The sequence below is a fragment of the Triticum aestivum genome, chromosome 3B (assembly GCF_018294505.1).
Source record: "Triticum aestivum cultivar Chinese Spring chromosome 3B, IWGSC CS RefSeq v2.1, whole genome shotgun sequence".
In the NCBI taxonomy this organism is placed as follows: Eukaryota; Viridiplantae; Streptophyta; class Magnoliopsida; order Poales; family Poaceae; genus Triticum; species Triticum aestivum.
The window spans coordinates 203,629,854-203,657,028 of record NC_057801.1 but is presented as its reverse complement, the minus strand read 5'-3'; the positions used below and the strand labels follow the sequence as shown (position 1 = coordinate 203,657,028).

The 27,175-nt window shown below is 42.0% G+C and overlaps 1 long non-coding RNA gene across 5 annotated transcripts; it reads right to left on the bottom strand.

Moving 5' to 3' along the window:
• Nucleotides 1-4,125: 4,125 nt before the first annotated feature.
• LOC123069368 (uncharacterized) lies at nt 4,126-7,141 on the bottom strand. Of its 5 annotated transcripts, none has more exons than XR_006432493.1 (5): nt 6,436-7,141; nt 5,895-6,047; nt 5,199-5,660; nt 4,845-5,075; nt 4,126-4,753 (listed from the first exon to the last, which is right to left on the bottom strand). It is a non-coding gene; the product is annotated as an uncharacterized lncRNA (long non-coding RNA). The 5 variants fall into 5 exon arrangements; XR_006432492.1 differs by having other exon boundaries at nt 5,199-5,339; nt 5,587-5,660; nt 5,895-7,087; XR_006432494.1 differs by having other exon boundaries at nt 4,845-5,067; nt 5,199-5,339; nt 5,587-5,660; nt 5,895-7,084.
• Nucleotides 7,142-27,175: the final 20,034 nt, after the last annotated feature.

The following is a 27,175-nucleotide window of genomic DNA, read 5'->3' as shown; positions in this document are numbered from 1 at the left end:
TCTTCCTTTCTTTATCCCAAGCCGATATTTATTGGAGGTTTATAGAGAAGGCAGTCAGGATGAGGAGTTTGACTCCAAATAAGGATTGACATGTCACGTAAACAGCACAAACACGAGCAAGGAGACCGCCCAAACGTAGACCCGGACATGCGTGCGTGTGAACCAAAAACGTTGACCGTCGCGGGCACGCGCACAAGCCGGAGCTTCGAGGACATCACGGATATATACATACATTAGTACCACCTTGGACTTGGATATAGAAAATAAATATAGACGTGTTGAAAAAAAAACTGAAAGCGTAAATTCATAGAAAGAAACGTATTGTGACGGTGGACCATGAAGTCAATTCGTGCTTTATTATTACTAGCAAATATGCCCGTGCGTTGCAACGGGAGAAAAACAATCAGATTATATAGATATGATAGAAATAAAAAAAGTCTGAATCAAATGCAAGGATGAGATAAAGGATTTTCAATATGTCATTTCACAAACTATGTCTGAGTGATGTTATGATGAGAAGGGACATTTAAAAAGTCATTTCAAAATCAAAAAATGTGATGATCTCATCATGACTTAATTTCCTAAGGTGCCACAACGAAAAATATTTTTTTGGTTGAGCAAACTACATTGTTGGACCGCTGCCTGAGCTAGACCGATACATGATGTGTCTCACATTGACCTAGCGTAGCGATGTTTTCCAAAACCAGTAGAACCTTGGTACGAGAATAGTTGTGTACGGAGGCAAAACAAACATTTAGTCATTTCCATATAGTTTACAAAAACTAACCATAGCAAGATGTGTCAATTTTTTTGGGCTCGGCGCTGTAGAGAACACGAAAATCTTTTTTTACCTGAGGCGCGAGGGATTAAATAAAATCATAAAACGACCTCTACAGATCCCCTAATAAAACCTCTACCTAAGCGATTGTTTGTTTTGTTTTGTTACTTAAGAACCGGTTTTAATTTTTCTGAACATTTTCTAAAATTTCATGGACATTGTTTTCAAATTCCCGAATATGTGTTGAATATACAATTATATTTTTAAAAATCATGAACATTTTTTATTTCATTGTTTTTAAAATCATGTTTTTCTATAATATGCGAACAATTTTTTTAATCATGAACATTTTATGATCCCCTAATAAAACTTTACAGATCCCCTAATAAAACCTCTGCCTAAGCGATGATTTATTTGTTCGTTACTTAAGAATCAGTTTTAATTTTTGTGTACATTTTCTAAAATTTCATGGACATTGTTTTCAAATTTCCAAATATGTTTTGAATACACGATCATATTCTAAAAATCAAGAAATTTATTTTATTATTTTTTAAATCGTGAATTTTTTAAATATGCAAACAGTTTTGTTTCTAAATCACAAACTTTTTATGATTTCTCAAATGTTTTCTGAATTCACAGACATTTTATGATGTATCTATATTTTTTTTAGTACTCGTAACTTTCTTGAAATGTTTTTTGGCAATCCTAGAGTAATTTAAAGAAAGAAAAACAGAAAAAATAAGAAAGGAAAAAAGCAAAAGAAAAACAGGGGCGTCAGTACGGGCCGGCCCATTACCGCATACAGAAAAGGGGAGAAAAAGGGTACTACCAGGGGATCGAACCCTGGTGTCCCGAGCGGACAGCTTTGGCGTTAGCCACTGCGCTGGCTTCCGACAACTGTTATATATTTGTATTGACTGCCCTATATAAACCAAATTTGACGGTGATTTTAAATAAAAAAACGAATCGTTTTCTTTACTTACCGGTGGCATGGTGGGTAAATAGGGACAACTTCAGGGGCAATTTATGTGACGGACGACAGAAATCCAATTCTCTTTATTATTATTATTATTATTATTATTATTATATTATTATTATTATTATTATTATTATTATTATATTATTATTATTATTATATATATATATATATATATATATATATACGGTGGCGCTAAACTAAGCGGGAGCGTAAATCGCTTATTCTGCGCTCCGCCTGTGTCGCACGCACCGTTCTGCTTAATCGGCATTATTCTTCCACCTGCTAGTAAAATCTGTAGAATATTATAGTAATAGAATTAATTCGGTTACCATCTGCATGCATCGGTCACCGTCCCGCCATCATTTCTTTTTTTAGATGCATGGCCGTAACAACACATCGTAAACAATCATAAGAAATATAGTAACCCAATAATTTCAGTTACTATCTCCACCCACTAGTTCACGCACCGCCACCTTTTGTCTTTTTTACATCCATGCTAATAATGATACATAGTAATCAACCATAAGAAAGGTAGTAACATATTTAATTTGGTTACTGGCTGAAGATGCAGGTGCATGGTCCCACCACCATTTTTTTCTTTCTATATGCCTCCTTGGAATGGCATATAGTAATCAACCTTGAGAATTATAGTAGCATAGTAATTGTTCATGAAAAACTTGATAATAGAACAAATTAGGTTACTGCATGTCTACATCGTACGCTTTTATGGACTCTTGTTTCACATGGTAGGAATGGTAACCCAATTAAAACAGTTACCATCCGCATGCATTGGTCCCATCCTTTATTCTCTTTTCCCATGCTAGTAAAAAACCATGATAAATATAGTAACAGGTTTAAATGAATTACGGCCAACCTGCAATGTACTTCGTCTTGCATCCTCGATTCGCACGCTAGTAAAACGCCAGCCAAACATAGTAAATGAATTAAGTTATTTACCATATGCATGCATGTGGCTGCGCTAATTAAAGAATGACGTAACCGATTAGCAAACATGGTGCGCTCCACGGGTCGGAGCGTAGAATAAGCACAATGCGCTCGGGCTCACTTTAGCGCACCTATATATATATATATATATATATATATATATATATATATATATATATATATATATATATATATACTAGGACAATGCCTGTGCGTTGCAACGGGGGTGTAATAAATATTTTACTGATTCAACATCAATTGTATCAAACATACTCTCTCTGTCCTGAAATACTTGTCGAAGGAATGCATGTAGACGTATTTTAGTTTTAGATGCATCCATTTATATCCATTTATGTGACAAGTTTTTCCGGACGGAGGGAGTATACATTTAGCATCCTCGTATTTTCCTTCATTCATCCACTATCTCGACCTTTTCAATCCAAACACGTTTTGACCTATGTTTTCTACTTTTTCTTCTGAAGAGAAGCATTATTGCATACTTATGTATCTTTTTTAGCGTTTCATATAAAGGTATCAAGGTGATGAAACTTTTATTAACCATGAGCCATCATCAAAAAATGTTTCATGGGAAGCTGAGGACGATGCAAGCCATTAGCAAGTTAATTTCATCCAATCACTTCATATGCCAACAGTACTTGTCTCTTCAATAACCATGGCCTCTATTGCGTTGCAAGATTGATCATCCCTAAAAGCAGTGTCCATATCCCATCAACAACATACTTCTTTGCCTTCAATTTAAAATTATCTGGTTCGAGGAAAGGAACGACAAAATGTTTTATTTGAGAGGAAATAAATGGTGCCAATATTTTTCATTAGATGCATTATTCACAACAATATTTTATGTCGTAATGCTAATCTGTACATCGGGTCCGTTTATGGAACCTGTACATGAGAACAATGCCATCTAATTGTACCTCGAGGTAATTCTTCAAAAGAAAAAAAAAACACGCAGATATTTCGTTAGATACAACTAAAAAGCAGAATTGACATTCTTTCCTTCTCTCAAATGCCATCCGACAAGGAAAAACATCAACGACGAGAATATCACGATAAATATTTAGTGTATCACAAATATAGCGTAGAATTAAAGTACTCAATTTCCAGAATGCCAATTTAAGAACTTCAAGAAAACTCAGACCTAAGTTGATGCCAATTTAAGAACTTCAAGAAAACTCAGACCTAAGTTGACTTCGAGCCTGGGTTAGGGCACTCAACCATGAACATCTAGCTCAGTTGCTTGCTTATTTATGGGCTGATCCATTGGAGAGTAAAATAGGCGGTTATTAGGTAGGTATAAAAGTTTCTCATATGTGTAAGAGTAAAACTTGATGTTGTACCATAGAACCCTGCAAAAATTACAGCTACGTTTCAGAATCATCAGGGAATTTGAAGAAAAAAATACTTCCAATACACAACAAAATTTAGTAAGATATGAGACGTTATTTCATTCAGAGAGTACAAGATTAATTTGACCAGATTCAAACTCAAATCTTGCACAGAATATTCTAATTCAAAGGATACAAAAAGTAAATGGACAAAATCTACCAAGAAGTGGTGCTACATGTCTCTACTGCCACTTCTGGAAATGCTCCATGTATCGTCAGTATCAGTGGGAATGCCTAGTACTAAATAAGGGAGCTGTAATTTGAACAACAGAAGGTCCCAGAACCACACGTCAAGCAACATCTCGTAGCACATATAGCTCCTCATCCTCTGTATAGTGTAAAGAGCCCAATCTCATTCTCACTAATCTATCCATGAAAATGAACTGACATAAGTTTTAGCATGCCAAGGAAAGGAGATGGTAGCATTTGGTTTTGACAGGGTAGGGAGGAGCTCGGACAGAAAAAGGAGGTGGAGATAGCTTATTAGCCTTGCATGCAAAAATAACATGTCGAAGGCTGGGAGGAGATCGTGCGCAGACGGTCAGCGTGTTTGCTTGAGCGAGCTGATGGCCGACAGCTATGCTCGAGTGCAGACGGAGCGCCGAACTTGAGTTTGATAGGAAGCGGCATAGCTCGGACAAATGCCTGCGTCAGTAAAAAAAAGTAAAAACTTCTCATAATTGCAGTCATCCATGAGAACAAAATTTTGCTAATTCACGAAGCTCATAGTCAGAACCTTAGAGGCATTATTCTCTTGTCTTGTCAGCGTGCTACACAGCCATAGTCAGAACTCGTAAGTTGTAGTACCGTTATATGCTTGGACACAGATTTTTGAGATAGATTATTGCTTGCTTCATGGACTCATGCAATCAGAGTATCATAGTATCATTAACAATGACAAGAGCTTCCGAATTAAGTAAAAGATTGCTTCACCCTTCTTGAATGCTTTTTCAGAGAACCTGACAAACTAACAGGGCACTACGTAAGCGACCTAACATCCAAAATTACAGAACCAAAAAGATGCAGTATGTTCATTTCCTAATGATTTAAAATAGAACAGATGTGCCTATAATAACATAAGTAGGCTTACCTTAAGTACCTCTGCAAACTATCCTCCGAAGCCATTCGTACACCACTTTTTCCCGAACCATGATGCTGAGACAGGACTAAGAGTATCACTCAACTCAAGCAAGTGCCATGTAAAGCAACCAGTGAATATCATTTAAGCTAGCTGATAATAATGACAAATTATATTGTATGAATATGATGTTAGTACACTTCAGCCATCATTAAATAAGCAATGAGGATCATAATAGCAACTTCACGATTAGTATAGTGTCTGAAAAGAATACCAAATTAGAGGAACAATTTATATGTGCTTTCATTGGCAAAACAATTTTATTTTGACTTGGATCCATCGACAAGAATTCAAGAGGTCATGGAAAACGCTTTGCTGCAGATCAGATCGAAGGAAGCACCTGAGCTGGCCACTGAGTCTTCAGGGAGAGTAAACGTCAGCGGCTCCACATGGTTGGCGAAATAATCTTCAAACCTAAGTTACACCATTAATAAAAACAGTGGTGAGTAACATGAAACCTAAGATTCAGAGAGATCAATGAAGCCATCGTCAAAGGAAAATATTTTGGCTGCAATATTTTTGTAAAGCAAGTAAATCCAGTAATGTAAAATTAAGCAGATATACATGGCTCAATGATGCACTATCCCATATTAAGCAAAGTGTAAACACTTAAGCTGGGCCAAGGTAATGCAATCTTGGAGTGCTCACAATTGTCCCCATGAAGGCATTCAATAGGACGTTCCAGCTGATCCCTAGCTTGTGCATCACCAGCAGTTCTTGCTGCAGTTACATATGCGCAGATTTGACAGGGAACCATTAACTTCAGCAGAAGTTTTCTCAAGTAAACCGTCAAATTCAGACCTAGCACAGGGTGATACAATTTAGTTAGTGGTGAAATGGATTACCAAAAAGAACATAGGGGAGAACATGTATAGCATTTGTGGAGCATGTGCTTATTCTGGATTTAATGATTTTTCAGATATAGTTAATTAATTTGCTCTCTTATTAGGCCAAAGATAATTGACTTATACTCCAGTATAGAAGAATCCTCTGCTACTGTTTCTATGAAAAAAGCTGATGACTTCACATCATTTCGGTGTGCCGTGTGCCGGTGTGCACATATATGCAGGCAAGCATCAAATATCCTAAGCGATTCCAAAAAGGTGAAGTCAGAGGGCCTGCACCATGCGAAAATTAGTAAATTCAAGAGAAGCACCGCTGCAACCTGCTCAGCGATGTGGGTTCTCACCAGATCATCGGCGGCCACGCGCGCCACGACTCACGCATGGGTGGGGGCTGCACACATGCATATGTGCGGGCTGGCGGGCCGGCGTTGCGATCTAGTGCTTGGGGATTAAGAATGCGCGCTGCAGGACGGACACAAGCTGCTCATCTCCATCGCCTCCTGTCGACGCCGTATCGCAACGCGGCCCTGGAGCTGAGCTGCTGCAGGACACGGGCACCACCAGGACTTCCTCGCCGGTCCTCGCGCCCTCTCCTTCTCACTGCCCCTCCTTCCTTTCTATCTCTCGCCTCACATATGTCTCTCTCATAGGTGCAGCGCCACCGTATCCATGGAGAGACTCCGCCGGAGCTTGCCATCTCGCTCGGAACCGGCGAGGAACACCGCCGCCATGAACTTGGAGTTCAAGCCCCTCCGCTGGACCTCCTCCCGCGCCTCCTAGATCGCCTCCACGCCGTCCCGGAATAGGATCCTGCCACTGCCTCACCTCCTCGTCCGGATCTGGCCGGAGATCGCCGTCGCCGCGCCCGGCGGCGCGCAGCAGCGTGGCAGGGGTGGCGGCGCACTGGAGGTGGAGATGTGGGAGGGGTCGTGCTCGTGGGTGTTTTTTTCCTTTCTCTCTTAACTAAAAAAGGATCGCGGGTTGAATACTAATAAGTGCAGCGTTCTTTCTGCAAAAACGAAACGTTTTCTGCACAGCCACTTAAACAGGGACCGCGGGCTTATTTCAAAGAAATAGAAGGGCTTTTGCGCAAAAACGCCAACGACTTACGGCAGAAGCATTAGCTGCTTTATTAGTAGGGAAAGAGGAAAGATATATATATATATATATATATATATATATATATATATATATATATATATATATATATATACTAGGAAAAATGCCCGTGCGTTGCACCGGGAGAAAAAAACACTTCACATGCGTCTAATCCAATATTTATGGCTCAAGAACCTCTTCACACCAGCCCACGTTCTTTATACGTGGCAATCCACCCATGTCGCCGCATATGCCCGTGCGTTGCAACGGGAGACAAAAAAAATTATGGCTAACCAAATAAGTATGACTCAATATCCCGATATATGACACTACTCTATTTTAACATAGTGGTTCACCATGTTGCCATTTTCTTTCTCACCCTAGGTGATGATGGTCGCGATGTTCACATGATCACAATGCACTCGACGTGGTAAATCCCAATGCTATGAGTTTGCCAGTGCATGCCACACTTGTCACTATGTTGCACAAGGGAACGTTTAAAATTTTAAAAACAAATCTCATTGACCACCAACTACTCCCAACGCCAAGACATATAAAGACTTTCGAAAAACTAATCAAATCCTAGACATAAAATACTTTTGAATCAGTGAACAGTTTTTCGAATGGACAAACTTTTTTTTTGAAAATTTTGTTTTTCTCAAAAAAATCATGAATATTAGTATTGTTCACAATTTTTTTGAATGCATGAACCGGTTTCATATTCATTAATATTTTTTGACTCAACAAACATTTTTTGAATCTATGAACTTTTTTTAAATTGGGGAACAAAACTAAAAAATCAAATATTTATTATTATTATTGTGAACATTTTCTAAAACTTTATGGACATTTTTTTTTCAGATTCCCGAATGTTTTGAATACACGATAATGTTTTCAAAATCATGAACATGATTTTATTTCTGGACCATTTTTTACAAATTGTGATTTTTTTTATAATTTTGCAAAACAACCAACATTTTTTGAATCTACAAACTTTTTATGATTTTCTAAACATTTTTGAATTCACATATATTTTATGTTTTTATCAAATTTATTTTTTAAAAAACTCAAAACTTTTAAAATATTAAAATCCGGAATTAATTTAAAGAAGAAAGAAAACAGAATGAGAAAAGAAAAGACAAAAAAGTAAAATGAGAAAAAACAGGAGAGTGAAGCCCCGCACATGGGCCGGCCCATGAACATGCGTGAGAAAAGATAGATAACAATTGTGGAAGTTGGGGATCGAACCCTGGTCTCAGGGCTAGAAGAGCGATCAGCCAACCACTCTGCTAGCAGTCGTCCTGTGTCATCTAGTTGTTGCGCCCCTGTAATAACACAACAAAAGAGGCGTTGATTTTTGGTCCGAAAAATCGACTCGTTTTTTCACTTACGGGTGGCATTGGTGGGTAATTTTAACCAACTTGAAGGGTAATTTTAATGACGGACGACCAGAAGCGATAGCCGCTTTATTAGTAGGTAAAGACTAGCAAATATGCCCGTGCGTTGCAACGGGAGAAAAACTATCAAATTATGCAGGAGTGATAGATAATAGCTTTTAAAATGCCAAGGTGAGATAAGGGCTTTTAAAATGTCATTTCAAAAACTATGTTTAAGTGATGTCATGATGAGATAAGAGACTTTTGAAAAGTCATTTCAAAAAAAAGTGATGGTTTGAACACGATTTGATTTCCTAAGACGCCACAACGAATTAGTTTTGGCTGAGTAAACTGCATTGATGGACCCTGCCTAAGCTAGGCTGATGAATGATGTATATAATCTTGACCTAGCGTCGCGGTGGTTATCATAACAATTACCATGGTACCAGAATAGACATAGCTGTGTATGGAGGCAAAATAGACATTTAGTCATTTTTATATAGTTTACAAAAACTAACCCATAGAAAGTTGTGTCAATATTTTTTGGCTTCAGCATCGTACGAAACATGGAAACCTTTTTTTTACCCGATGCGAGGGACTAAATAAAATCATAAATTGACCTCTACAGATCCCCTATTAAAACTTCTACACAGGTGATGTTTCGTTTCGTTCATCATTTACGGGCCTGTTTTAATTTTGGAAACATTTCAAAAAAATCATGTATATTTTTTTCTAATCCCAGAATGTACTTTGAATACTGGATTTTTTTAAAAAAATCATGTTTTTTTTATGAACATCTAGTTGATATTGTGATTTTTTTTCTATGATATGCGATTTTTCTTTGAAATCATGAACAATTTATGATTTCTCAATAAAACTCGCACCTTTTTGAAATTTGGTTCTTTTGAAAATCCAGAATGATTGTAAAGAATGAAAAACAAAAACAGAATTAAAAAGGTAAAAAGCAAAAAAAACGAACCCGCACATGGGCCAGCCCATTAGCGCGTCGAGGAGGAGGAGGCACGCCATGTACATTTTTTTCTAATTCCAGACTACTGGATTATTATTTTAAAATCATGATTTTTTTTATTTCATGAACATCTATTTGATATTCCGAATTTTTTTATGATATGCAAACAATATTTTGAAATCATGAATATTTTATTACTTCTCAATAAAGCCCGCAGCTTTTCGAAATTTTATTCTTTTAAAAATACTGAATTAATTTAAATAAGAAAAAAATAAAAACAGAAATAAGGAAATAAAAAGCAAAAAAATAGAAAACAGGCCCACCCCCAGCCAACTATGGGCCGGCCTATTAGCGCGCGCGGGTGGAAGACCTGCGTGGCAAAAAGGGAGAAAAAGTTGTAGTCAACAGGGATCGAACGCCGGTCTCCTATGTGGTAGGCCGACGCCCCGGCCATTGGGCTACGGGTGGGCTTGTGCAATATAAGTGTATTGCTCTATAAGAACTAAACCCGCGGTGATTTTGAAATAAATCCGAATCATGTTACTTATGGATGGCATGGCGGGTAATTTATGCCAAATTCCAGTGCAATTTCTATGACGGACGACCAGAAGCACTATTTGCTTTATTAGTAGGTAAAGAGTAAAGATAAAGATTAGGTAAAGATTATTAGGGAAAGACTAGCCACAATGATGAGTAACATACACATACCCACTATGTTACTACCTTCATAGTGGGTAGTAATATAAGTGTGGTAACCATGTAAAGCTTCATTTATTAAGTTATAGACTCATATTACATTGAGACATGTGATGTTACAGTAACTAGCTTTTTTCGATAAAGAACTTTTCATTGAATAGATATATCGAGGTGATACAATCGTATTGAAAGAAAGCCCGGCCTCTGCATAGCTAGACGCACACAGCCAAAAAGTCCAGAGCACCCTAAAAATAAAATAATTCGATACAATGCCAAGCAATAAAACGTGTCCAGCCTAAGAAACGGTAGAACCTATCCGTAAATCACACTGCCATCCATGTGGGTATGAAACCTCCCTGGCCGTATGCTCCAGCCGTGTAGACGCCATCATAAAAAGGTCCCTGTCCTCCGGCTTTTGTAGGATAGACCACGTACGGAGCCATCGTGTACAAACATGGATAACCTGCATAGGAGATGAGACACACTTATTGTTAAAAACCATATCATTCCTGGTAAGCAACATTGCCCAGCATAAGGTCGCCTCTCCCACAAGAATATGTGTAGAAAATTATTTATCAATACCCCGCAACCAGTTGCCGAACATATTCTGTGCACTACGTGGTGGGTATAAATTCGAAGCTACTTAGATCATGGCCCAAACTGCCCGAGCGAACTTGCACTCAAAATATAAGTGTTTGATAGTCTCGTCATGTTGGCAAAAGACACATGTCTTGGACATGTGCCAGTTTCGTCGTGTCAGGTTATATCTAGTTAGGATGACTCCTTTGTTTAGAAACCAAATGAATATCTTCACTCTTAGAGGGATTTTTAGCTTCCACAATTTTCTATTATCAACAGGAACATCACAATGCACTAGTAGAAAAACACCTAATAGTCCCGGTTCGTAAGGGCCTTTAGTCCCGGTTCATGAATCGGGACTAATGGGTCGTTACTAATACCTCCACCCATTAGTTCCGGTTCAAACACGAACCGGGACCAATGTGCCTCCATGTGGCCCTGTGCGCCGAGCCCAGTCAGGGGGCCTTTGGTCCCGGTTGGTGGCTCCAACCGGGACCAAAAGTCATTTTTTTTTACAAAAGTGGCTGCTTTAGGGGTTTTGGGGGTTATTTTTAGGTTGTTATTATAGCTAGCTAATAGAGAGAAGTGTCCTCTCTTATATCTTCGTCCTTGGTTTATCAACGTTGTTGCTATGTTCATTGCACCCGCAGATATAACATGCTCATGCATGCTTGCATCATACATCATCATATATATATATATATAATAACAAGTCCTACTAATCATGCATCATCATACAACTTCTACTCGTTATTAATAATAAGTCATACGATCATCATCCTCATAGTCATCGAACCCAACCCTACATAATTGTTCTTAGCACATGATCATCAGTATCAGGTAGGACCTAAACACCCTTAAGGTAAAATAGCATAAAACAATATAGACCCTGACTCTCCATTATGAAGAATGGCGATCATCCTGTTTCCAATTCTTGCCCTTCGCTGCTTATTGCTTCCAAGAAGCTCCTTACGACTGTCCATACATTTTTCCATTCTTTGATTGTTATGTCTCCACTTCTTTTAGAAACCCGGTATGGACAGTTGAGATTCGTAGGACGACCTGGTTGTATGTTCAAAACATGAAGGCTACCATGCGTATACATCAGATGAGACACACAATCATTCGGGATTATCTGTTGAAAAACATAGTAATAACTTCGTAGTTAGCAATGATGTACTAGTTTTAGAAGTGTGCAAAAAGATGCACGGATGTTGTAATAGTAAAAAATAATCTTACCAGGGTATCTCCATGGTAGTTACCGTAGTTCAACACGTGCACTAGTGGCACGTATTGACCATAATGTTGAGGAGTTTGATTGTAGATATTGTAATTCTCAAGATCAGTACAAAATCCGACCAGATGATTTTTCTCCTCATAAGTTAATTCGGAGCCTTCGGTGTAGTACGTTCTGTCTACCATCTTCCGCACATTCTTTGAAGAATGAAAATAAGCTATCAATGGAGATAAGTTGTCAACTATATATTTTGAAATAAACAATATAAATTACTTAATAACTATGTTAAGCTCACATGGGGGAAAAATTGGAGGTGTATCCACAAGGACCCAAATCGAGGGTCTCTCTTGCTCGATTGTAGGATCACCAAGATCCATGGTGACAAGCATACCCTCATCAAGACCATACATCTTGCAAAGTGCTTCCCAATTTTTGCAACCAAAATGGGTTACACTCTGAGCATTGTACAGCTTACTTGAAAATCCACACCATGATGGGTACTTAGGATAATTGTTTTGGTTTCGAAACTTTCATGGTCTTCAAAACCCATCCTCTCCAAGACATAGCGTCTTGCAAAGCATGGGATAAGCTATTCGAATTGGAAAAGATGAAAAATACACGTTAAAATAGTTGAAGTCATGCTTAATTACGAAAAAACTATTGTCGTCGTTGCGTACCGTATGAACATCGCAGGTCTCCTCGAGCTTAATGCTGAAGCGCCAATCTTCGTCCAGCTTAATGAACCTGTCGCAGATACCTCGGTCGTCGTGGCACCAGTCGCACTCCCCCGGGCGGTTTTCATCGTCCGATGAGTACGACATTTCCGGCCTACGTTCATAATTTAAATATTAAACTAGATCATTATTATTAATCACGGGTTGACTATCGATGATCGATGTACGTAGGCCTCCTTTCATTCCCGAATGCATTATTATACCAAATTGTCTAGCACACAGGAATGAAGGAGAACTTATCCAATATGAGCATTCAATAAGCAAAACCAAATCATAAAATAAGCAAAACCAAATCATAAAATAAAGTATAGTATTCAAATTAGCATGCATTCAATAATTATAAGCAAAAGTACATCATCTCTTGGTGTCCGTACATCGTCGAATATTATCACTAATACAACTAGAACCGTAGCGCCCGACGGGTATCGAAGCGGGCGGTGGACACCCAAAGATAAGGAACCATCACATGATCATAGCTCCAGTGAGATCCCTGAAGAACCTGCCAGGTATTGTCGAACCTCCCCTCCAATGCAACCATGTAGCGATGAACGTGCTCGTCCTCCTTGCTGATACGGTGACGTACCACCTCCGCGGTGTCCGGATGCCTCACCGCCGTCACTGGCCCACGCGACCGCCACCAAACAAGGATCGGGTCAACAACGGGCTGCCTCCTCACCAACCTACGTCCCCCGGAAGGTAGCACCTCCCAATACCAGCCCGGTGGAGCCCAGTCCCGAACATGGCCCTGATCAAGCAGGCCTCCACCACCGAGTCGACGACGATGAGGATGCGGGATAGGCATCGCCGACGTCGACGCGGGAACTACTTCTATATATAGTTAAATAAAAGTAGTTTTATTAATTAAATCAACTATCTAGTTCAACTACTAAGCACTTACTATAAATAAATAAGTAGTACTTACTAAAAACAAACTACTTCTATATATAGTAAAATAAATTAGTTTATTAAATCAACTAGCTAGTTCAACTATATATAAACTACTTCTTATTTTTTTCCTTTTTCTAAATACTATGAACAAAAAAATCATTAAAATTCTATGAACAAAATTAATTACACAATCTAAATATCACCAAAAAAATCTATTAACAATAATATCACCAAACATGCATATTCAATAATAATATCACCAACAAAACTCTATTAACAGAAAAAAAATCTAACATAATATGAACAAATTAATTACTACACATCTAATCTAACAAAAAAATCTAATTAATCTAACAAAAAATCTAACATAATATGAACAAATTAATTACTACACATGTAATCTAACAAAAAAAAATCTAATCTAACAAAAAAATCTATGAACTACATATCTAAATTACTACAACCTAACAAAAAAATCTATGAACTACAAAAAATCTAACAAAAATAAAAAAAATGCTCACGTACGGCCGGCGACGGCGACGGCGAGGTGCGGAGCGGGGAGGCGACGGCGTCGAGGCGGCGCGGCCGGGGCGGCGACGTCGATCGGGGCGGCGCGGGCGGGCTGGGCGGGGCACGCGGACGGCGACGGCGCGCGGGGCGGGGCGGGGCGGGGCGGCGACGGCGTCGGGGCGGGGCTGCGACGGCGAGGTGGCGGCAGGAAGACGCGCGGCGACGGGAGTGGAGCAGGAGAGATCGAAGTCGCGCTAAGTGATGTATATATAGCAAAGGCTTTGGTCCCGGTTCGTGGCACAAACCGGGACTAATGCCCCCTTTAGTCCCGGTTGGTGCCACCAACCGGGACCAAAGGCCTCTTTTCAGCAGCCCAAAGGGCGGGAAACGAAGACCTTTGGTCCCGGTTGGTGGCTCCAACCAGGACTAAAGAGGGGCATTTGTCCCGGTTGGTGCCACCAACCGGGACCAAAGAGTGGCATTGGTACCGGTTGGTACCATGAACCGGTACTAATGGACCCGCTTAACTACTTTTTTATTTTCTGCAGTTGTTTTTTTGTTGATTCTTCCTGCAGCTATTTTTTTAGTCCCACCTCGCCAAGCGAGAGGCACTCGCAGCTGTTTATAAGCCCTGAGTGCAGAGACGATGACGAAGAGGCTCAATGCTCCTACACGTTGGTTAGCTTCAAGCCTTGAGGAATATGGTAGACTGCACAGAGCTATGTGCAGTGCAGTTGACACTATTCCGAAAGGCTTGAAGCAAATTAACGAGCATTGCGCCTCTTTTTTATTTTTAAAGACTTATTTTTAATAGCTGTGATTAACTGTACTAAAAAGGAGCATATATGCTTATTTTTAATGACTTATTACAACTCAGAAATAAAAATTTAAAAATAAATATAGCAGAAAAGAAAAAGAACTATATAGAAAACTACTCAGAAATGAATAGAAGCAAAAAATAGTTGTGATTAACTGTACTAAAAAAGGAGCATATATGCTTATTTTTAATGGCTTATTACAACTGAGAAATAAAAATAAAAAAAATAAATATAGCAGAAAAGAAAAAAACTATATAAAAAACTACTCAGAAATGAATAGAAGAAAAAATAGTTGTGATTAACTGTAATAAAAAAGGAGTATAGATGCTTATTTTTAATGACTTATTACAACTCAGAAATAAAAAGAAAAAAATAGTTGTGATTAACTTTACTAAAAAATGAGCATAGATGCTTATTTTTAATGACTTATTATAATTCAAAAATGAATAGAAGAAAAAATAGTTATGATTAACTTTACTAAAAAAATGAGCATAGATGCTTATTTTTAATGACTTATTACAACTCAGAAATAAAAAGAAAAAAATAAATATAGCAGAAAAGAAAAAAAAACTATATAAAAAACTACTCAGAAATGAGCATAGATGCGCTTATAGAGGAAATTCAACTTAAATTCATAACAAATTTCAAGAGAAATTCGTATGAATTTAGGCTAAATTCCCTATATAAGGGCATCTATTTTCATTTCCAGAGGAGCTCAATAAGGCAGAGAGGGAGGGACTTATAAACCGGACTGATTCCCCTTCGGTTGGCGAGGTGGGACTAAACTCTGGCCGCAACGAGGACCAACCTTTTAGTCTCGGTTGGTGGCATGAACCGGGACTAAAGGGAAGCCTCTGGTCCCGGTTCGAGCCACCAACCGAGACCAATGGTTGTGGGCCAGGAGCGAGGGCCATTGGTCCCGGTTCGTCCCACCAACCGGGACCAATAGGTCCAAACGAACCGGGACCAATGGCCCACGTGGCCCGGCCGGCCCCTGGGGCTCACGAACCGGGTCCAATGCCCCCATTGGTCCCGGTTCTGGATTGAACTGGGACTAATGGGCTGGACCGGCCTGGACCATTGGCCCCTTTTCTACTAGTGATGGATCATTGCATCATACATGGATTTGATCGAAAATCTGCCATTCTGATGCAAATTCCATCAAAGTGTCCGGCTCATCTGGCAGTTGAATGTCCTCCAAGCGAGTGAGTAATTCATTCCATGTTGTCAAACGAGTGCCCAAAAGATCCCTACGAAAAGAAATAGCAGGGTTTTCTTGTCCTAAGACTTGTTTGATCGTGACGAATTTATGTCTAACAATCCGGTACAAACTCGGATATTGCACCATTAGTGAGCTGTTCCCTAGCTAGGTATCTTCCCAGAAATGAACCTGAGAGTCATTCCTAACCGAGAAGGTCCCAAATTGAAAGAAGAATTCCTTGACCTTCATGACACCACTCCAAACTATGAATCCACAGGTTTCCAATGTAGTTTAGAAATGGCATTGGATCCCACATACTTGTTGCGAACGATTTCCTGCCATACTCCATTCTCAGTGTGTAGTTTATAAACCCACTTGCTGAGAAGAGCGATATTTTTAATCTTAAGGTCTTGGATTCCCAGGCCCCCCTGACTTTTAGGTCTGCATAATACGCTCCACCTAGCAAGTCGATATTTCTAGGTTTCGTTATCGCACTACCAAAAAAATCTGGATCTAAAGTAATCTAGCCGCTGTAGAACCCCTTTCGGCAGGTGGAAGAATGGCAACATATATAAAACTATGTTGCTTAGGACGGAATTGATCAAGATCAGTCGGCCCCCATAAGACAAGAGTTTGGCCTTCCAACTGGCTAATCGTTTCTCAAGTCTCTCTTCCACATGCCTCCACTCAGCGATAGCTAACCACCGATAGTGTATAGGAATACCCAGATACCGAATCAGAAACTGCCCAAGCTGCCATCCAAAAATCTCAGCATATTCGGGTGCTGATTCTGCAGCATTGCCAAAGCAAAAAGGTTCGCTTTTATGAAAATTAATTTTGAGGCCTGAAAGTTCCTCAACAGCACATAAGAGTAGCTTGAGATTTCTTGCCTTATCTAAATCATGATCCAAGAATAGTATCGTGTCATCCGCATATTGTAGAATGGATAGACCATCTTCTACCAAGTGTGGAATGACTCCACTAATTTGACCATCCAGCTTAGCCCCCTCAACAAGGGTAGCTAGCATGTCAGCGACTATGTTAAACAGAATGGGAGATGCGGGGTCGCCTTGACGAAGCCCCTTACGTGTCTGAAAATAGTTGCCAACGTCGTCGTTAACTTATTTGGCCACACTACCTCCAGAGACAAAGCTCTCAACCCAGCGACACCATTTTTGTGAAAACCCCTTCATGCGCAAGGTTTGCAACAGGAAGGGCCACTTAACTTTGTCGTAGGCCTTCTCAAAATCAATTTTAAGAATGACAACGTTCAACTTTTTCCGGTGCAGCTCATGTACAGTTTCGTGCAGGAAGACCACTCCAACTAATATGTTTCGTCCTTGCATAAATGATGTTTGAGTGGGTTTTACGACATGATCAGCTACACCATTCAATCGATTAGTCGCTACCTTCGTAAAAAATTTAAAACTTACATTCAGAAGACAAATCGGTCGATATTGTTGAATACGACTAGCCTCCTCAATCTTAGGCAATAGGATAATTTCACCAAAGTTTAAACGAGAAATATCAAGGTCCTCAGAATGCAGTTGGTTACACAACTGAACCGCCTTAATCACATCCCAAAAGCATTGATAGAACTCTGCGGGAAAGCCATCCGGTCCCGGTGCCTTGTTGTGTTCCATCTGAAACACAGTAGTTCGAATTTCCTCCTCAGAAAACAGAGAGGTTAGGAATTCATTTTCCGCTTCTGTTACTTGAGTAATGTCATGAGTAACAGATTCTTCCAGCTGAAAATTAGATCCAGCTGAAGGCCCAAAAAGGTCTTTGTAAAACTTAGTGATAAAATTTCTAAGTGGTACTTCCCCCTCTATTCGGCCTTCCTCCTGATCAAGGGCGAATATACGCTTCTTTCTATGCCTGCCATTGGCTAGCATTTGAAAGTATTTCGTATTATCATCACCTTGCACCAGCGAGTCCGCCTTACTACGTTGGTACCATTTAATCTCTTCCTCGCGTAGTAAGCGGGCAATCTGCTCGTTAAGACTACTTTTTTGTTCAATCTCAACAGCAGACAGAGGCCTCACCTCTGCAATTTTATCAAGGGTATCAATTAAGGTAGACAATCGCATTTTTTCTTTTTTGTAAATACCAGCAGTATGTTTGGCCCATCCTCGAAGGAATCGATGCAAGGCGCGGATTCGATTATTCCAACGTTGTATGGGTGTGTTACCGCAAGGCTGGCGCGCCCACACCTTCTTAACCAGCTCATGAAATCCCTCTCTAGTGAGCCATCCCAGTTCAAATTTAAACTGATGACGGTTAGAACATGGGATTGGTTGTCCAAAATCGGATAGCAATGGAGCATGATCCGATAAGGCCTCAATTCTTTCTAGTGCCCGAACCAAGGCTAGGGGATATTTATATTCCCAATCAGTGGTAACTAGCACCCGATCTAGTTTTTCAAAGGTTGGCACCGATCGGTTATTGGCCCAAGTATACTGATGACCAGACATTGTGATCTCCCTCAGATCCAGGCTGTCAATAACAACATTAAAGAGGAAAGGCCACCTAGTGTCAAACCTATCATTGTTTTTTTCCTGTTGATATCGAAGGATATTAAAATCCCCCCGATTAACATGGGATAGGGATTGTCTCGACAGGTGTTGACAAATTCTTTTAGAAATGCAGACTTAAATTCCTCTTGAGCGGCGCCATATACAACAACCAGACTCCAGATGAAGTTATCGGGCTTATTTTGAAGGTGGAATTTAATATGATACTCCCCCTTAAACGTGGACAATATTTGTAAGTATGTAGAGTTAATACCTAGCAAAATTCCCCCGGACCTCCCTGTCGGCGGTAAGACGTGCCATTCGTAATCAAAACCACATGAAAAGTGGTTCAGATCGCGTGTTGGAAAATCATGTTTACCCGACTCAGTGATAGCCACAAAGTCCAGCGAATGATCCTTTACACAATCGGCAATTTGTTTGTGTTTAGCCAAGTCGCCAAGACCTCTGCTATTCCAGAACATGCCTCTCATGCTGAACCAACTTTATGTTTAGATACCTTTACTTTCTTAGAAGAGCGCCCTCTTTTCTTTGCTGAGTTAGACTTGTTCTTGCGCACCGTCGCGACAAGCTCAAAAAGCATAGTGTCTCATACAGTGTCGTCAAGGTCTAATTCAGTCGTGTCTTTAATCAAATGAGAGAGGATCTTGCCTTCATGATTGGCATCAGCATCCTCCATCTCCTCATCTAACACGAGAGGGTCGACAAACTCGATAACTTCGGAGCAACCATAAGCCGGTTGAACTCCATTTGTTTTAGAGCCTTGACCAAAAAATCTATCTCATTGTCATTACGTCCTACTGACACCCCAAGTCTAGTAATATTTGAAGATACTTCAGAATTATCAAAAGACATACAAGATTTACGAGAGAGGGTACCTTCAAAGTCGAGGTTACGTGCAGCAGTCCTACACAGGGCCTTCACCATAGTGTCCTCGTCGGTGGCTGCTGATCCGTCAGCCCCTACCTGATGATGCCCACTGCGCCTCAGTGGTGAAGGAGTGACATCGGCCTCGGAGCCCATCACCTCGAGTCCGCAAGGCGTGGTGGGCTGCTGCAGCGATGAAGAAGAAGATAGAGAAGGCTGCTCCTCAGCCTCCTCAAGCCCGGGAGACGGCGCCCCTCCCGGTGATGGAGGAGTTGAAGATAACACGTGAAGCACCGCCATGGCAGACTCCTAGCTAGCTCGAACGGACGGGAAGAATATCACACCACGTCGAGTCGGAGAAGCACGAGCGATGATGACGGCGAAGGAGCGGTTCCCTCCGGCACGGGGCGCACGCGAGTCCCCACATGGGGGTTAGGCGGTGGCAACCAGCAAGTCGAAGGTGGCGGCATCGAGGGCCGTGGCTCCGACGTCGTAGGAGAAGCAGCCCTAGACGAAGTATCCGACCCCGAGGAAGAAGACCCCCTTAATGGCGATGGAGCAGCCAAGGCGGGTAAGCCTCGATGAGGGCTCGTAGGTGTGATGACGGAGGCCATCTGCATGGGCACCACACCACCCAATGAAGTAGGGTCCGAGGAATTGTTGGATGATGAAGTGGGTTTGGACCTCTTGCTTGGATCATTGTTCCTCACTGAGTCCTCCCTATCATGGCCCTTGTCACCCCATGGATCATCGTCGTGCTCCCAGACTCGAGGTACAAAGTCACTATCAACGCGGAAGTCCGCTTCTTCAAGACTGTACCCGAACTCATAACCTTTCCTTTGAACCACCACGTCGGAAGAAAGAGAGTCAAGTGTGCTACTTCTGAAAGAATCAAGGTTCAGTACCGCTACCTGGATACGAACAATTCCTCTCCGGCGCAAACAAAGAAGATCAACATCGAGAGTGGAACCAATCACCGAGCCGACTGCCCAAAGCCCCAAGAAATGTCGGAGAGCGTGAGGCACCCCATGCACATGAACCCAGATAGGAATTAGCTCGAAGCGGTGTGGTATCTTCTCTAAATTTGTTGGCTTAAACTCGATAGTGACATTGTGAGATTTGATAAATACTGTGAAGCCAGTCACCCTCTGTAAGACCTCCTCACTCAGAAAGGACATGGGAAAAGCGTCCTTGCCGTGTGGTATGGCCTCCCACGTCCACTGTTGCTGGTACTGAGCAATTTTAGCAACCTCTACCTCCATGATACTGGGAGTAATAGAGCCACCAGAAATAGATACCAACACCGTCAGTGAATCCTGTGGTGCAAGATCCTCCCTGCATACATTGTCAGTCATTTGGAAGAAAGCCATACTTTCAGTTCCATAACCGCATAACATCGCCACCGGCTTCGGCAACTTAAGAGCAGGGCAGCGCCGCGTGGTCATCGGATGGTTATACTTGTTACAAATAAAACAGTACTGCTATGTCTCGCAATCATCATTTGTGTGCCCTGCAGATTGGCACTTTGAGCACCATACCTTCTTAGAATTAGCTATCCCCTCAGCTGCCCCAAAAGATTGAATGGTAGGCTGCTGGTGTAATGCGCTGACCTGCAACGGGGTGTTCTGCCCATAACCCACTGCCATCATAGACGAAGAAGCGGGCACCTGTACCAATGGTGGCATCACAGGGGCCGCCGGTGGAATAGAGGTAGGTGGTACAACAGCTCCCTGGTGAGTCTTGGGACGACCACCCTTGTCGCCCTTTGGCTTCCGAGGACGTGCGCCCGCTTGGGCACCGACGGTGGTCGAATTTTGTGGCACTCAGGCGCTGAAACCGGCCGCCATCTGCATACCGGCTGAACCAGGGTGTTGCATGGGCTGGAACTATTGCTGCTGCATATAACCAGGCGACGGCTGAACAAGAAACGGTTGCTGATGCATGTACTGACCCGGTACGGCGAAGAAAGGCTGCTGAAAGTGAGGTTGATACGCTATTGACTGCTGCAGAGGTTGTTGCTGAATTTGAGGCTGCTACACCAGCATGAAACCACCTGGCGTCCCATACGGCTGCGCGGCATGCACCGGTTGATAGACACCCGGAGTGAAGCCAAGCGCGCCGCCCATCGAAGAAGAAACCGGCTGGGAAGAAGCAGGGGGCTGCAAGGGCTGCTGGCCGGTGGTGATGCCCGGCGGCGCAGAAGGGTCGCTGCGCGTCATCGTTGGAGAGGCGACGACGGCAGCGAAGGTACGATCGAAATTAGCATTCACATGTTGTGCCTTCCTGTTCCACATATGTCGAAGCCAACGGCCGAGATCCACCATCCGAAGTGGATGCTCAGGATACACCTGCGTGCCTGGTGCAGCCGCCAATGTTGGATCGGCAACAGCTAGCATGGAGACGGCCCGTCCAGGTTGGCCCAAGAGTGGCGGGGGCCCACGGAACTCCGGCGAACTTCCTCCATCGCCGAGACATGCTCGCGGCAGAAGATCGCCCAGCGTTCGCAGCGGTGACAACCGAGGTGGCGGGACCGGGCTGATCTAGGGCTTGATCAGAGGCCTCGACCGGCCGGGAACCCCGGGGATGCCGTGAGGGAAAGCTGCAGCCGTCGCCGCCACATTCGAAGAGGTGGCCGCCACACCCTCCAACGAGGCCGGTGAAGGATCTCCGATTCTGTCCGACCTGCACACAGAAGAAAAATCACCTACCCGGCGAACTGAAGGCCTCTCCCAAACCCTGGACGCAAGTGTAGGGTAACCGATGTCAGCCCAGAACTCTTCCGCCAGTTCTTCGTCCGTTTTCCTCCGGCGAACTGCAGAGGACAAAACAGGAGGGTTGTCGAGGGAAGAGTCGTCGGCCTCCTGCGATGGCTCCTCCGCATTAGAAGAATCAAGGCAGGAGAAACGGGAGCCAGAGATGCCCGGCGGCGTGGGCGACTAGCAAGGCGCCAGAGTCAGTCGCCGCCGAGAGGCGATCCGCATAACTCGGGAGGCCCTTTTTCTTCGTGCCTTTCAACAAACATCTCTCCTCATTAACTCATTGCCACATAAGCAAATTTGCTGAGTTGAACTCGATGTTACTACTGAAGTTACTCCCACTATGGCTAGTCTTAATGAGAAAGGAGAGATCTTACACGAAAACTGTGTTGTCTTGGTAATATTTTTTAACGTGGGCGAGATTTTTTTTAGTAGATGGCGTGGGTGAGATAACTTATCAAGGGCAACGGTGGGTAATTTCTTTACCTTTTAATTTTAATCCATTGGCTATGGTCGCCTAATCAGTTTAAATTGATGGCCAGATGTTTCTAATTATTATAGGATTTTCTAGACTAATTCTTTTTTCCTGGTTATCTCGTTAAGCGTTTTTTATATATAATAAATAGATAGATTTTTTAATAGATGACCTGGGTGAGATAACTTATCAAGGGCAATGGTGGGTAATTTCTTTACCTTTTAATCCATTGACTATGGTCGCCTAATTAGTTTAAATTGATGGCCAGATGTTTCTAATTATTGTAGGATTTTCTAGACTATTTTTTATTATCTCGTTAAGCGTTTTTATATATGATACTTCCTCTGTCCGGAAATACTTGTCATCAAAATGAATAAAAGGGGATGTATCTAGACATATTTTAGTTCTAAATACATCCTTTTTTTATTCATTTTGATGACAAGTATTTTCAGACGGAGGGAGTAGATAGATTCCGTACAGTGAACCAACCTGTAGTTGGATGGTTAGGAGAATAGCTGTATCCTCTGGCCATCAGAGACAGTTCAGGTCTCAGACTTGACATTGCTGCTCCATTTTTCTGGATTTATTCCAGGCCTTCCGGCGATCTGCATTCAGTGGGAGGGAACATTCCCGTCGACTACAAAAGTATCTGTGGCGACTTCGTTGATCTCAAGATGATGGTCGGCTCAGTTTCTTGAAGGTGCTAATAGGCGTAGGATGTGCGTGTCTGCGTTCATAGGGGGTAAGTATATACTCGTGTACGTGAGCGACTTCGATTATATTGTCCTAAAAAAGCACTGCTTTTAAAAATTCCGCAGAACACCAAAAAATTACTCTTTGTTTGCTAGACTTGCCTTTGAATTTTCTTTAGGATGTGCTTATGTCCAAGATTTTTTGTTGGTATTTACGCTTTCTTATCCTGCCCACACACATAGAGCGTTGTATTGATACGTTTATAAGAAACTTCTGTTTCCCTTTTTTTTGCGAGTAACTTCTGTTTTGTTACTGGCCATTTTTTCTTGTAGATTGTGTCATTGGGTTAAGTTAGGAGGAAGAGCCACATTGACGGGCTTAGGCTGGTCATAGTGGGAGTAACATAGGTAGTAACATAGATGCCACATAAGCAAAATTGGTGATGTGGCAAGTAGTTAATGAGGAGAGAGGCAAATAGAGTAACATAATATGTTACCATCACATAGCGGTTTCCAATGCATAATGAGTCTATAAAGTAATAAATGAAGGCAACTATGTTACCACACCTATGACACTACCCACTATGAAGATAGTAACATAGACTAGTAACATATGTATGTTACTAGTCTAAGTTACTCTCCACTATGACCAGCCTTAGGAAAAATACGGACAACCACGTGAAAAGCGTACCCGCAAAAAAAAAACCACGTGAAAAGCGCAAGGTACTAATTGATATAGTAACTTTATCTAAAACCCTGACCGCAGCCTTTGGTGTCTTTTTGTGCTACCTAGCATGTCATCATTGATCCTAAAAAAAAGCATGGCAACATTGTCCGTACATGGTGCACATGGCAAAGCAGACTCCTTTCTTTTCATATTTTATTTGATCTTTTATATTTTATTTTATTCTTGAGTCTATGATCCCTAGAGTTATTAAGGGGGTGTTTGTTTCCAGGGACTTTTTGATGTATGGACTAGAAAAATCCCTCTTAGAAACTTTTTAACCAAACAGGAGGGACTATTAGGGATTAAAAGTTGTTTTTTGAGACTAAATGAAGAAGACTCTCAAGGAGAGTCTTTTTGTGACTTTTTTAACAATGCCCCTCCCTGCATCCATTGCCCCGCCGCTCCATGGTGTTGTTTGGTTGTTATTTTTTTTATACTAGGGGTAACATGATCATTTAATAACCTCTAGAAAGGGACCAGAAATTTTTTAGTCCCTAAAAACAAATAGGAAGGGATTTTTAGGAACTAGGAACTTTTTAATTGGGACTAGAAAAAGTCCTAAGTCTTATGAACCTTGGCCTAAGCTCCCAGGAAATGAAGCCCTCTCATGCATCGGGGCGTTGCGGGGCGCCTCGGTCAACGTTGTCAGGGTATGAACGTTGTTTTCTCTCCGGGTCTGCCCTCCCGTAGTCGGTTCCTTTTTTTACTCATAGTCGGTTTCATTTTCACTTGAGCTATTCCTACCCTCTCCCGAAGCTCCCATCCGAGCCCTTTATTAGAAAAGCGCACCTGAGCGCTACTCATCCATCCGCCCCCGTTGGCCATGGCCTCCTCCCGCGTACCCTGTGTCGCCTGCATGCGACGATCTGCGGGAGAAGGGATCCCTTCCCTAGCGGTTGTATCAATCTATCTCCTCTCCTCCGAGCCTCTCTTCTTCCTCCCGTGCTAGGTTTTTCGGCTGGCGGCCACCCGCGCCCAGCCTCTGCAGCAGCCTCCCGGTGGGTCTCCTACACCCTTCGGCCCCGTCCAAGTCCCCTCGCTCACAGAGGATAGGCCACGGCGGAAGGGAGGGCACGGCGTAAACTGCAACGGCGACAGCAAGGAGCACACTGATTGAGGAGAGCGAGAGCCTACGATGGCGTAGGGGACTGGGAGTCCAAAAACGCATCGATGAAGGAGCAACAGAGGCCGGACGAGGGCAGTAGGACGTCACGTTGGTAGGAGGGCGACGCTGCCCAGAATAAAAGGGGAAGGTCGTCGGCGCCACGGACCCACAGTTGTGCTTCTTTCTGCCAATGTGGAAGGGAATTCCGGCGGTTCTTCTGCTGTTAGGTCTTCGGTTGGCTGCGCCTGCTTCTGAAGATGCAGGAGGGATTTTGTTGGGTCATCTATTACTGGTCCCTTTCCTCCGCTCTTGTAGTTTTCTGTTGTTTGGTACTCCGTCGGCGTTCGTGGTGTGGCAGAAATTATTTGTTTATTCCGTGCATATCGTTTGAGATGGCTAGACAAATTGATTGCAGAGGCCTAGGTTGCAGTGGCCGCGTTTGCTTGGTTGCCGTCGGTGTTGCACGTTTTTTTAATGCTTGATGCCTTTTCTTGGACCAAAGGTCTGAACTTGGTCGTTTAATGTAATCTTCGCATGTACGTCTTCGAGCAAGGGATGAGTTGTTTCATCCAATGGATCTGTATCCCATCCTGCAGCGTGTGGTGAGCATCCCGGCAGACAGAATCAATCACCCAAGAGCTGCTGGCAACTAACAGAAGCTGATCAAACTGACCGGTTGTGAGGAATTGCCACCATTTCTTCTTAGGAATCTGTAGCCATGGACTTACATGGACTGTCAAAAAATTCACATGGCAAGACAGAATACAGACGATCACAGAGCAGCTCACATAACCACCACAAGTTGTTCTCGAAGAAAAGACCACGGCAAGTTTACATCGAGGCTGAGGCGTGTAAGAACACAATAGACATGTGCTGAACAACTCCATCTTCCTTGCAGCCCAAATAACGCCCCTACAATAACCAGGACAAGCGCCACCACCGATTAGCCGGTCCTACACCGAATAACGAAAATCCAGTCCAATGTGCGTTGTAAAAACTGAAAAAAGCAATCACTAATAATAACCTACGGTCAAAGAAAAAAAACTCCACAACAGAAAAACGACGGCGCGGCAAGGCGCGCGTGGCCCTCTAATCTCTTCTAAGCCGCGCCTTTTTGTACATGTACAACCCGGACCTGGACTGTGCTTTTTCTTTTTAATGTGTGCAACTCGGTCGCTCTATGCAGTCGCTCGTTATTCCTTTTTTTTGTCTGTATTAATTATAACTCTTGGCGGACACCAATTGACCTTTTCAAATATATGGTTGCACGGTCCGGTTAAACCTATGTTTTCATGTGTTGAACGTGTGAATGGAATATATATGCATCTCCATATTGTTGCACGTAACTCTTAAAATCTTTTAATCTTAGCCCTTGTAATTTAAATCAACGCATCAAATATTTTTAACTTATGTGGATTAACATGATGGCTTGTTTGCCTCTTGTCTTAATTATATAATAGATTGCACCACTCGTCCTAAGAAAAGGTCTACCAAGAATAATAGGACATGTAGGATTGCAATCTATATCAAGAGGGCACATAATTCCTATTTGCAACAATAAGAACATCATTAATTCTTCCCTCAGGTTTCTTAATAGTGGAATCCGCAAGATGCAAATTTAAAGAAAAACCATCAAATTCATGGAAACATAACACATCACATAAAGTTTTTGAAATCATGGAAACGCTAGCACCAAAATCACACAAAACATGGCACTCATAATCTTTAATTTTAATCTTAATCTTAATAGTAGGTTCCCACTCATCCTAAAGTTTTCTAGGAATCGAAACTTTCAATTCAAGCTTTTCTTCAAAAGATTTAATC